This window comes from Thermobia domestica, chromosome 1, assembly GCF_964235325.1.
Source record: "Thermobia domestica chromosome 1, izTheDome1.hap1.1, whole genome shotgun sequence".
Taxonomy (NCBI): Eukaryota; Metazoa; Arthropoda; class Insecta; order Zygentoma; family Lepismatidae; genus Thermobia; species Thermobia domestica.
The window spans coordinates 101916039-101929193 of NC_137454.1; positions in this window are offsets into that span (position 1 = coordinate 101916039).

Consider the following 13155-nt stretch of genomic DNA (forward strand, 5'->3'; position numbering starts at 1 on the left):
ACCAAAATTTGATTTTACAATCCTTCACTTTCATTAATCACCTGTGTCCTCTAGGATAAACAACATAATCATGGGACGTTAAAATAATGAAATTTCATTTTTCAGAGTAGTGAATTCTTTAAGGGGGGGGGTGAAGAGGTGAAGAAATTTTCCTTCATTTTTTAAAGATTTAGGGGATTCTTTCGGGATTGATTTGTAAAATTTGATCGTTCTCTTGTAAGAACTCGTTTTCTTTGCCACAGAGAATGTGTGATCCTTTGTGCAATACCGAGGTTAGTTTATTTGCAAGTTAATATGGAGGATATATATATATATATATATAAATTTTTTTTGCTTGTTACTTAAAATGTTCTGCAAATAACTTCAATACTTTTGAAACTGTTTATCTTCACTTGAGCATATGCGTGAAGTGCTTTATTACGAATAGGACAAAAAGAACTATAATAGAATAATTACAAGTAATCCGGTTAGAAACATTCCTGCTTGTATTTTAGTTCCAAAACAGGCCGCACGCACTCGTTCGCTGGTCAGGCAATACCAACGGAGGAACAGTAAAAACAAAACACAAACGCAAAGTCTACAATGTAAACAGAGAAGTATTTTGTAGAACAGTAAAGCTAATCTACAATCTAATGTGTAGACAATCGTCTTTGTGTGCTCGCTACGGATAATTGTAATAAAGTTATCATTCAACAGGAACATAATCTTAGAACATTAAGTTGAGAGATTCACGTTTTTCTTTCTTTTGGGGGCCATGATGGCTTAGTGGTACAGCTCTTACCTCTGGTTCGATCACTGACCAAGTACCTTGTTCGTGGGATTTCTCCCGTTTCGTCTCAGATTTTCACTCCACCAATTAATTCATCATCATTCACTCACCTATATTATTTGTCTCTCTTAGCCTAAATGACGGAACGTGGGACATTAAACTGAAAATTTTCATTTGTTTTTCTCTTAGTGTCATACAACACACACACACACACAGAGACACTAACAAGTAACATTTGTTATTTTGAGTCGAACTTCATGTAATTTTCTGAAGCAGAAAATGCCTTTAAACGTGCTTAAGAAAAAAAAACAAGAAAACTACTTGAGTCTTGAAACACTATTTTTTGTCTAAGATCAAAGCTTGTACATGGTTCGTGTACTGGGCAAGAAAGGAAGGGAAGAGAAGTTCAACTGCATAGTCGAGCTGTGTTACCAATAGTAGATTTACTATTCTGAGCAGATATGCTTAAGCCAAAAGGAATATATATATATAATGATCATCATCATCATTATAATAGTCAAAAATCGTCGATCCACTCATGGATAAAAGTCTCTTCAGCTCTTCTCCACAACGATCTATGATATATTGTACAATTAGTTTCTAGATTACTCGCCAGTGCTTCTTGATTTCATAATACAACGAGATACTTTGTATCGGTTGATAATTACTTGTATCTTGGGCAGAAAGTGCTTCTACACAAGCACTATACCTGATATAATGTTACTTAAAAATAACAAAAGAAGAATGTTTTTAAGATATAAGAAATATACATTATTATTGTATAGTTGGTTGCTATGTAGTTTGTTTATAGACACATAATTAACATGTATGATTGCAAGACAGTTTGTGTGAATATACGTTAAAAGAGTATCAACGAATAAATTATCTAATACTTATCATGGACTTGTAATTTCAGTAGAAAAGGTGAGCGTACTAGTGAATATAATCGCAAAAGATATTTTAAGGTGTAAACGATCACTGCCACTAAAGATATACTTATATTATTAGCCGAACCAGGGTTAACGACTACCTTTGGTGAGTCGTTGTAAAATTTTTGGTTTACCTCACCCGGGATTCTTGTAAATTCATATCCCGAAGTCAAAAGTAAGGGTGAATTTACCTCTGTAAGAAGTTTCATGAATACGAACTCAACTATTCTCAGAAGTGGCAGAGTAATCACAAGAAAAATTATGATCGGTGAGATAGTAGAGAATGCAACTGTTGACAGTGTTAACAACGAACAAAATATAGCTCCCATTACACCCGAAATGTTGACATTAGAAGACAAAATTTTAATGGCATTACAGCGACAGGAACAAAGCCGAAAAGACGATTTAGAAGCCATGAAGCAGAATTTGGCTCAGATGTCCAACGAATTAAAACAGACGATACAGCAGAAATCCGAAGAATCAAGTAGACAATATGAAGAATTAAGTAGACGATTGGAGCACATAGATCAAAAGTCAGAAGAATTGAGTAGAAGATTAGAGCACTTAGATCAAAAATCAGAAGAGACGAAACAATCTGTTATCCAGGCGGTGAGAGACATTACATTACAGTTTGATGAAAAGCTAAAAAGATTATCTGAAGATTGCCAGGATAATTACAATCATGTAATCCAAGAAGTCAATTGTGTAAAAAAGGATTTGGAAGTAATAGAATCTTCTGTTCGTCAGCAAAAGATTCAGGTCACAGATAATTCTAACCAAATACGTGCAAATACTCAATTGATATCTACCTTACAAGAGGAAATTAGGACGTTACAGACTAAGGACAACGCATATCACAACAACATGGTTAATGATCGTTTGGAGTTCCCTTGTTCACAAGAGATGACCTCGCATTCACCCGCAGCAGATCAACGTGGACCTTACGTTATCTCTTCTTCAAGTAATCCATCCGATGAGGACATTATTTTGGAAAGAATTCATCCAAGGAATACAGATGGGCGGAAAAGAGATGGCGGAACCACGCATAACGCAGTAGGTAGAAATTGTCACTCAACGCGAACACGAAATGGTGAAAGGAATGTAAAGTTAAGTGTAAAGATGAGCGAAATACGTGCTATGAGTAAGTTTAGTGGTAAATGTAATGAAAATGCTACTTCTTTCCTAGAAAAATTTCAGGATGAGTACAGTATAATGTGTATAGATAAATCGCAATATATGAAACTAATCCCTCATTTATTACTCCCACCATGTTCTTTATGGTTTAAAGCAGTACGGGATCACGTCAATACATATGAGGAATTCAAAGCAGCGCTGATTGCAAATTACGAAAACGACTTTTTACTTGCAAACAGAGATGCCACGATTAGAAACCAACCTTTTAATCCTCGCTTGCACAAATCTGTTGTTGATTTTGTTGTAAATACGTATAACGAATTAAAAGTCGTAAACCCGTTGCAATCGGAATCTAGAGTGATTGCATCTATTCGAAATCTACTACCGTTTAAATTACAACAAATCCTGTTTTCTACGCAATGCATGAGTTTTAATCACTTATTAATGCTTGTCCAATGTTATGAAACTCAATACCAGGCACTGAATCATCAAGAGGGAATAGGTAAAATTAAAAACAATTCAGATCACCTTGTACCTGTTCGGAATCTAAATATCCGTAATGCAGACAATACGGAACATAACCTAATTCGAGCAAATTTAAACAATCAGAACGAGCAAAATAGGCAAAGATATGATGGGAATCCACCTAACCTAACCAATCGTGACAATAATTATGTCAGATCACTTAATCGAAGTAGACTCAAAAACAGTCGAAATACATGGCGAAATTCCAGAAATACAGTAAACTACATGGATAGACGTAATCGTAATTCAAGAGATGGCACTTCATATCAAAATCAAAACAATGACGCAATTCATGTACAAAATAATGCGGAACATAATCACGATTGTGCAGTACAATGTACTTTATTAGAATCATATGCAAGTACGAATTTAAACTGACTGCAGTTGATGTAGTAAGGGTTAAACCCATATCAGTTATAGATTCTTATGAACATTTATCTTCAAATTTATGTGCTAATGTCAATAATGAAAACAACCCTTATGACTTTGAAGTACAACACATTAAAGGAGTAGGTAATGGACCCGTAGATACTTTATTACGCCTGTTTCAATAAATGATAATTTTCAAATGATTTTAATTCTTTCTTGTTAATGTGAAGAATTATAGTTCGATTCATAATTGATTAAAAGCAAAGGTTATTTATATTATATTGATTTGTGTTGAAACTTAATTGTCAAAGATTATGTTAAGTATAAGGTTCATTCTATTAAGCTAATTATCCGACGACTGTCTACATGCGCCACCTTATATGTTACTCGAATAAGATTCTTCTATATTCTGACGCCTCATTGATACGATGTATACATTAAAAATATCATTTAACGTAGTTGTTATATAATGCGCCCTGGAAAGATCAAACAATTTTTTTTAACATCACCGTTTTTAATAATGATTGAAACTGTTGATCATTGTAATGTGTTTTAAAATGTAATTATCTCTTACATTTTTTGACTTCGCACCCTTCGTTGATTATATTAGTAAGCGACGACGTTTTTATAATAAAAGATAAATGTTAATGAAATAAAAGACTTATTATAAATGTATTTATATGAAGGAAACTTAATGAAGTTAGATACGAGGGTCGATCAAAATGTAAAGTACATAATTAATATAATATCATTATTATAAACGGACCAGTGGTTCTTAAATATAAAAATCAAGCTCACTTGTAACTTTTATATTCAGTCCCATCATCGGGCGACATTTTATACAACGAGATACTTTGTATCGGTTGATAATTACCTGTATCTTGGGCAGAAAGTGCTTCTACACAAGCACTATACCTGATATAATGTTACTTAAAAATAACAAAAGAAGAATGTTTTTAAGATATAAGAAATATACATTATTATTGTATAGTTGGTTGCTATGTAGTTTGTTTATAGACACATAATTAACATGTATGATTGCAAGACAGTTTGTGTGAATATACGTTAAAAGAGTATCAACGAATAAATTATCTAATACTTATCATGGACTTGTAATTTCAGTAGAAAAGGTGAGCGTACTAGTGAATATAATCGCAAAAGATATTTTAAGGTGTAAACGATCACTGCCACTAAAGATATACTTATATTATTAGCCGAACCAGGGTTAACGACTACCTTTGGTGAGTCGTTGTAATAACAACACCTTGTATGATATTTCCTAGGGTGTTTCGTGTCTCTTGGTATTCAGGAAGGATTGGTTTTGACCACTGATCATCGCTTGTATTGCAATGTTTTCAGCCCACTATTCCTTCAATGCGTTTATCTTTGTGACAATATCCGTCCCTCCTACCATCCTTCTGATCCATGTAATTATTTTCTTATCTCCAGACGATTCCTCACATACACCTCTCCATGTTTCGTTGTGTAATCAAGAGACGGTAAATGTCTGTTTTATTAGTATCCACTTCTTCGACCCATACGTCAAAACAGACAGAATACATTCACTGAAAACTTTATACCTTGTAACCATTTCCTCTCTCCACCCCCACAACCCACCCAAGACAAAATTGAATAAATCCAAACATGTATTGGAAAGCAGGCCGTAAAGCCAGAGAGACAAAACAGCCACACATCTGGATGAGTTATTTAACTTCCCGAGAATCTAATTTAGTTTCTGGCCAAAATACATACATGAATTTTATATACTATAGAGGTTATACTGCTGATTTATAGAAATATTAAAAAAAGTCAAAAAATTAACAATTCTATATATAATCTTTAATTATCAAAAATATTCAACAAAAAACTAAAGCAATTTGGTTCAACTCTTGTCTACTCGAAGTAGTGTATGTAATATTTTTGTTTTTGTTAAAATTATCTTGACCACGAGGACACAATAGTCCTTTTCTTTATGTTTTACAAAAATGGCGTCAGCCACAAAAAAATGACAAATAATTATAATTATTATGTATGCAAATGTATGAACTAATACTCGTAAGATTTACATAAATATATCTATATATATATATCTATAAACTTATCTGCAATACGTATATTACTGGCAAGACTCAATTATACTGTCACAAGACTATAGATAATTGATGAGCTATAAAAAATGAAGTTAACTCACCAGGCAATTACGTCAACTAAAGCAGCTGAGAAATTTTACATGGCGAGCCAGCAAAGCTCCCAGCATGCTCCAGTTGATAATAAGTGAGAAATTAAATTCGTAAAAACAAAACTACAATACCGTGAAGTAAAAATAATGACCAAAGCAAGGAAACAATAACATAATAATAATAATAATAATAATAATAATAATAATAATAATAATAATAATAATAATAATAATAATATTTTATAAATGACTAGATTCTGAATACATTACAACCTTCAAACATATTGTCATTTTGCTTCTCAATATGAAGCTGGTGCTTTCGAATACACTCCAGCCCAGCTTGGAGTGGTTTACATATTAGTCCAACATATCTTACATAAACCTATTACATCTTTGCCAATTAGTTACTAAATAATTAATAAAATAATCACTTTGGCAGAAAAACTCATCCATCAAACATGTTACGTCAATTTTAACTAGTAATTACTCACTTTTTTGCAAGCTTCATCCTCTTCTACTAATTCATGAGATTTTTCATGAAACAACTCTAAATAATAGTACATAGTCTATCATCCAATACCTTATACCATTAGAAAGTTTTGGTTTAGTTATTTTAGGCCCATTAGATAAATTAGATAAAATAAATAATTTCTTACAAAGATGAAATAATGATTTGAAAGCCACCATGCGTTGAAATTTTATTTTGTTTTGTTTGGAGTTTTAACGTTGCTTTTGAACAACGAGGTTGTTTAAAATATTGACCTATCACTGTACGTGAGATATGGACCCATATTTGTCACACAAATAATAAAACTAGAGTCTTTAGCACCAAATGTGACATGGTTTAATATTTAGCTGCTATTTCAAAATTGCTTACTTAAAGATCAGGTTCCATTTTCTTATACGTAGACATATAGGTTCATATTCTTTTTTGCCTTCTTTACTCTGAAATTATACTTGAAGGAAATTGCAAAACGGCGGCCCCAGGCCCGTATCCACGGGGGGCCTAGGGGGGGCGGGCTCCCCTAAAATTTTTATTTAAGGCCCCCTAAAATTTTCACGATAGGCTTGCAAATAACTATAATATGGTGATAAGCTATAATATGGTTTGATTGCCCCCTAACTTCTACCTGCTCCCCTACGTTTTTGGGCTGGCTACTGGCCCGGGCGGTCCCTATGTATTCAATGAAGAACTATGAAATATTAAATTTTCAGTTTCACCCCCTTTGTTTATGCTATGTAGGATTTTAAAAAAAAACGGAGGAGAGTTGCACGGTGATAAGCTAGGAAGAACTGATTAAATGTAAAAGTTATATTATAAGAAAACCTCGACACAATAGTTTTATGTTGATACATAAAAAGACTGAGTACTCTTCATAAGAAACTTTGCTTTAGAATAGGATATTCGAACCTTTCAGGAATATCCTAGTTTTACTTTTCTCTTCCAGATCATGATGCTAATGAAGAAACAATGTTTTCATTTATAAATATTCAATGGATTGACGAGATAGGTACAACTAGTTCGACATTCGTTAGGATTATTATTGGCATTCAATACATATATATATGGCCCGTGTAAATTACTCTGAATTTTTGAACTCATGTGTAGTGACAATTACTCAAAGTATCTTTACTAAGTACAGATGACTGAGAAATATTCTGTGTTACGTATACTAAAACTTAAATTATTATATATTCCAAAGTTTCAATTACCAAACTCAAATAAGGAATAATAAATTGATATAATTGGTGAAAACTTATTGTTTTACAACATAAAAGAATATGAAATGTACAGTCTTGTTCAAAAAGATCTTCGCCACTAAATTTGCTTTCGAAGGCCATATTCTCACAACCGTGCGTAGCAAATTAAAATAATTTGGTTCTAACTCAATTGGCTCAAGAAAATTCATGTTTGTTTGATATAATTCGAACTGTGGATAGTGGTGGGTAAATTCCCGGGAAAATATTTTTCGGGAATATTCCCTGGGAAAATTCCCGGGAAGATTCCCAAAAATGGGAATATTCCTGGAATTTATTTGCAAACACAAAGAAAATTGCATTCTATTGCCATATTATGATTTCAAAAAGAAATACGTTTTTAATCACAGTGTACTTCTTACTGATGTATCCAGAGGAGTCTTTAAAATATATATTCTGCACGGTATTATGTTATTTTATATTTTTATGCTATTTAGAGACTACGCATAAATATATGTTTACTTACAACATGTTTTATGCCAGTAAATATATAGGAAAAACATTTGTTATAGAGAGTTCACATATTTTTACACCGCTAGACAGTTTATATTTATGTGTATTTTCTAAACTTCACCCTACTACTAATATTATAATCATATTTAATTTTTAAATGTTACAAACAAATTAGGTTGGTAACTGCCAGAAAAATTCGTAAGGTTGCCAGTGTGTGGAATGATATATACAAAATGTTGATTTTAGGTACACGGTGCTTTGTTACTGTGTAGTATTAAATCTCTAACTTTGGAAGTTACGCTATTTCAAAGAATATACATAGTGTTACAAAAATTCGCCAAAAATGTTGGTATCTGAATGCACACGTAAAAGAAAGCAAACAAATCCAAGTTAACTCAGGTCGGGAGAAACCAGTACTAACGAAACATCCTGAGAAGCAACCTTAAGTTTGATATATAAACATTTCATTTTAAAATATATGTATTTACGACTACAGAGATTTAATTATTCAAAATCTGATTGTTTTTCCGAGAGAAAAATTCAAATCAGAGACAGCTGACAGACTCACATCTATTACTGACGATGGTGCGGGGTGTATTGATAGTACTTCACTTGTACCTCTACAGAATTTCTAGATTACTTTACAAACTGGTTCCTTGCGATCATTCATAAATTAATAGCTTGCTACTTTCTAATGCAAAGGGAAATGGAAATTAAAAAAAATCATATTATTAATTAGTTAATAAAGTACAGTCAACGAATTTCAATTTTTTTAACCTCAAAATTATTTAAAACATACAAGTAAATGATATTAAATGAAAATAAAGCAATTAGTCATAATGGTTCTTCTAATTTGGAAAATAAAGTAAAGAAATGGAAATAAATTCCTTCCCGGGAATTTATATGCCAGTGGAAAAACTCGGAAATATTCCCATTTTTTTATTTTCCTTCCCACCGGGAATATTCCCACTGTCCATCACTAACTGTGGATAAGAGTATATAGATTCTCAAATAGAGATGGGTGGACAGGTTTCCTTTGAACAAGAATGTACCTATGTTCTTTTTTATTATTATTATTATTTGAATTGAAAATTTTCCTGCCTCAATGCTCTGTAGCTTCGACCTTGTTTCTTGGAAGACAGTTATGGGAATCCTGAGTCTCCATCATGAAATAAATAATGGCCAGTGTTTCCATCTTTTGCTCGCTGGTTCTACTTTACATTCAACTTAAAATGTCGTAAACATAATTTTAAAACAAAATACCGTAGTTGCAATGAGTTTAAATAGATGGGGATTTTGAGTATAATTTTGACTATAATTCTGGTTTCAAATGCATTAAGTTCAGGATAGTAAGAAATAAAACAAAGGAAAGTCCTGGATATTTTAAAAATCTTTTTAGAATTAGGGGTATGAATTACATTTCTGAGTTTTCGGCAGCTATGTCTATATTAGGTGATCATCTATGGGAAATCACGTCCCTCGGTGATCACAGTGCCCATGCAATTGTGAAGGAAAAAATGATTGGGGAAGGACGGAAGCAACCTGAAGTATCATCCCAACATTTGCCTGGCGTGAATGACGAAAATCTCACTCAGAATGACAGGCCTGAAAAATATTTTACACTTTTTCGACCGAGTGTCTCCGCCGGAAACCGAACCTGAGACACGTTAGCGACTACGTTAATCGGTGCCACAATATGTTCTTACACGATCTTGTTAGTGCGTATTATCAATTTATTATTATTATTATTATTATTATTATTATTATTATTATTTTATTAGAGGAACTGATTTCTCACTCACTGTTAACAACACAACTCAACATAATTTAGTATTCAGAGAGAAAATACAACAGGTTGCATTTTTACCTATCTTGCCGCCATCCTAACCTTATGATTAAGTGATTTTAGCATCTTACACTTCATCTGTCAACATTGTTTCGATTATATCGCAGTTTCGATCGATCGTGATATACTAAAGTTAGGAACAGAAGCTACTGTCAAACTAATAAAAGTACAATTTCAAATACTTATGAATTTCGGTATGTTTTGCAAGTAACGTACGTATGATGCGGGACTGTACATATGATGTGATACCCATCATTAAAATTCGGCTAAAAGGCAAAAACATTTGTGTAACAACTTACACATATTATTTGGTGGGATTTGAGTTTAGAGTTTCTGTTGGCATGCAGTTCAGAGTTTAGAGTTTAGAGGTTACATGAAACGAGAATACAGTTTAACGTGAAATCCTAGCGACATCATCTCCCACAGGAAATTGTAATATAACTTTTGGTGTTTTATGTGCTTCACTGATTTTTAATAAAACTACCCCAGTTTCCAATTAAAATTATTCTGCGTTATAATGTGAAACCATTTGTTTCTTATATGTGAATTCTCAACATCGCTTATCTTCGTTTTTCCCCCTAAAATCGTAAAATATTTCTTCTTTTTCTCTCTGAAAAATCTGGCTACTCTAATTACTATACTAGTGATTAAAAATATATATACTGTATCTGAAACTCAGAGGTAAAGGATATTTTTCTCCTGGCTCTCCTAAATGACGCCGTGATAAAAGCACAATAAAATAATGTCGCGTGTTCGGTTTACTTAGCTGTGTCTGTCACCAGATACCGTGAGAGGGCAAAATATTCTGGTTTGAGAAGCCTTCTTCTTCATGCGTAGTTAAATGTCCCTTGCTTTTTTTCTTCTTTCAATTAATGAGTTTACATTATATGTGAGTTTAATGTCACTTAATAAATTTGATTATTTAATATTAGAACTATATACTTGCATAACAAAATTAGAAATAACACAGTTTCTGCGGGGAAGTATTTGCAGCGATTGCATACATGTAAACTATTTATCAATGAAATTGTCTTGAAAGAAAAAGATCGGTACAGGAATTAGTTACTTCTGGTACCTGGTATCTAATTCAGTTTCTCAGAGGAGGCATATTTCCAGCGATTGCAAACACGTAACGTATTTATCAATCAACTCTTCTTGATGAATGAAAGTGATCAGAACCACAATTGATCATTTGCGGTCATGCTGACAACGCCTCACCTGAAAGTAAATTATTGGGGGCGTGGTGGCTCAGTGGTAGAACGTTCACCTCCGGTGCTTTGGGTCCCTAGTTTGATCCCAGCTCGCGCCGTGTGGACTTTGTGGTGGACAAACACCGTGCTAGTGGGTTTTCTCGTGGTTCTCCCGTTTCCTCCCACTTTCTTCATTCCACCATTTCACTCATCTCTCATCATCACCGTCTCCTTTAGCCTAACCGGCATAATCGTGGGACGTAAAACAAAGATTTCATTTCATTTTTCTGAAAGTAAATTAGGTATCGTGGACCGGAAGTGAAAAATGTCGGTAAAAATCGTTTCCTTTCGTAAAGATAAATTGATTGATATATATGTTGAATGTGAACATTCGTTGGATATAGACCATCCCGGAAATTAAAGTAGATACCGTGTGTGAGAAGAGCAATGAAATAAAACGTATGTGGCGTACGTGAAAATGTTGGCTATATTCGTAAATCCTAAGTTTTTGAACTTAACATACAACAATATGTAACATTCTGTACCAAATGTTTAATTGAAAACGTATATGTTATAGGTAGACATCGGATCTTTAGGTAAAAACCTATATTTTTCCTTAGCTCAGAATGAAAAATAAAGCCGTAGCACTATGTTTTAGTTTGCCTAATTGAACGTTAGATCCTATTTTCCGACGTTACGCAAGAACTATGTGCAACCCAGATATGATGAAGCAATGTCCAGAATACGAAATGACATAAGAGATTCTTATATTCGGTTATTGGTTGATGAAACCACTGACGACCTAAGACGATCCATTTGTAACTTAGTTTTCTGGAAACTAAACTCTGAGGCACCATCCAGAGCTTACCTTATTTGCGCCAAACAACTTTCAACAACCAATCAGGAAACAATAGCACACTTTGTAAACAATAGACTAAAAGTACTGTAATCTTCATGACAAGAAAGTGCTTCTTGCCTATACAGAAGCTGTATCATACATGGTTGATGAAATGAAGTTGCTGCAAGTGTTCTTTCCCTCCCTTGTGACATATCTCGTCCATAGTTTAAATCATGTTGCCGAGCAGATAAGAGTAGAATCTCTAAAGATCAACAAAATGATCTCCACTTTAAAGAAAGTTTTTCTTAAGGCTCTATTAAGAGTACGGTCCTTTAAAGAAAAACTTCTAGATACCTCTCTGCCACATCAACCAGTGCCCGTGGGGTTAGCAGTTGAGTACCATAGTGACCATTTTCTTGTAGTAAAGGAAATCATTGAAAATTTTTGGAGGATGCTTGTAGCGTTAGGAAGCCAAAGAGTTGATAAATGATTATCCCTACTAAATTGGCATACATCCGACTGCATTTCACATTTCCTGTTCGAGTTATTGCAAAATTAGAGGGCTCGGGAGTACCACTTTCTAAAAATATTGAGCTTTTTCAGGAAGTGATGCAAAAAATCACAGAATGCCCGGTGAAGTTGGAGAGAAAGTGAAGGCGAAACTTGAAAGTGTATTGGGAAAGAACTTGAGATTCAAGATTGTGTACAGTATGCAGTAACAGATATTTTGCCTGCGAAACAAAGTGAATACAAATGCGAAATACCAATCGAAAATGTACCCACGTTAAAGTTTGCCTCCATCAAGTTAGTTGATGTGGAACGTTCATTCTCTGCGTACAAGCTCATCCTTACCCACAAATGCTGCCGTTTCACAATAGAAAACCTGGAATAAGTGCCTGTTATTTACTGTAAGGTCAATTGTGGCTTATGTGGTGCAGAAATGTGAACGTGTTGTGTTTTGTACTGAAGAATTACCTACAATCATATAGTTTTATTTAAAACTCTTAATTTCAGCAATATTTCAATATTGAGCAGGTTAAAATGTAAAGTAACATGACGTGTATGCGTTCATTTCTGTATCTTAAAGTTTGTATTCAGATGGTAATGCCTAAATTTAGTATTTTTGACACCTATTTTAGGCACCAAAAACAATCTTTTTTAGAAC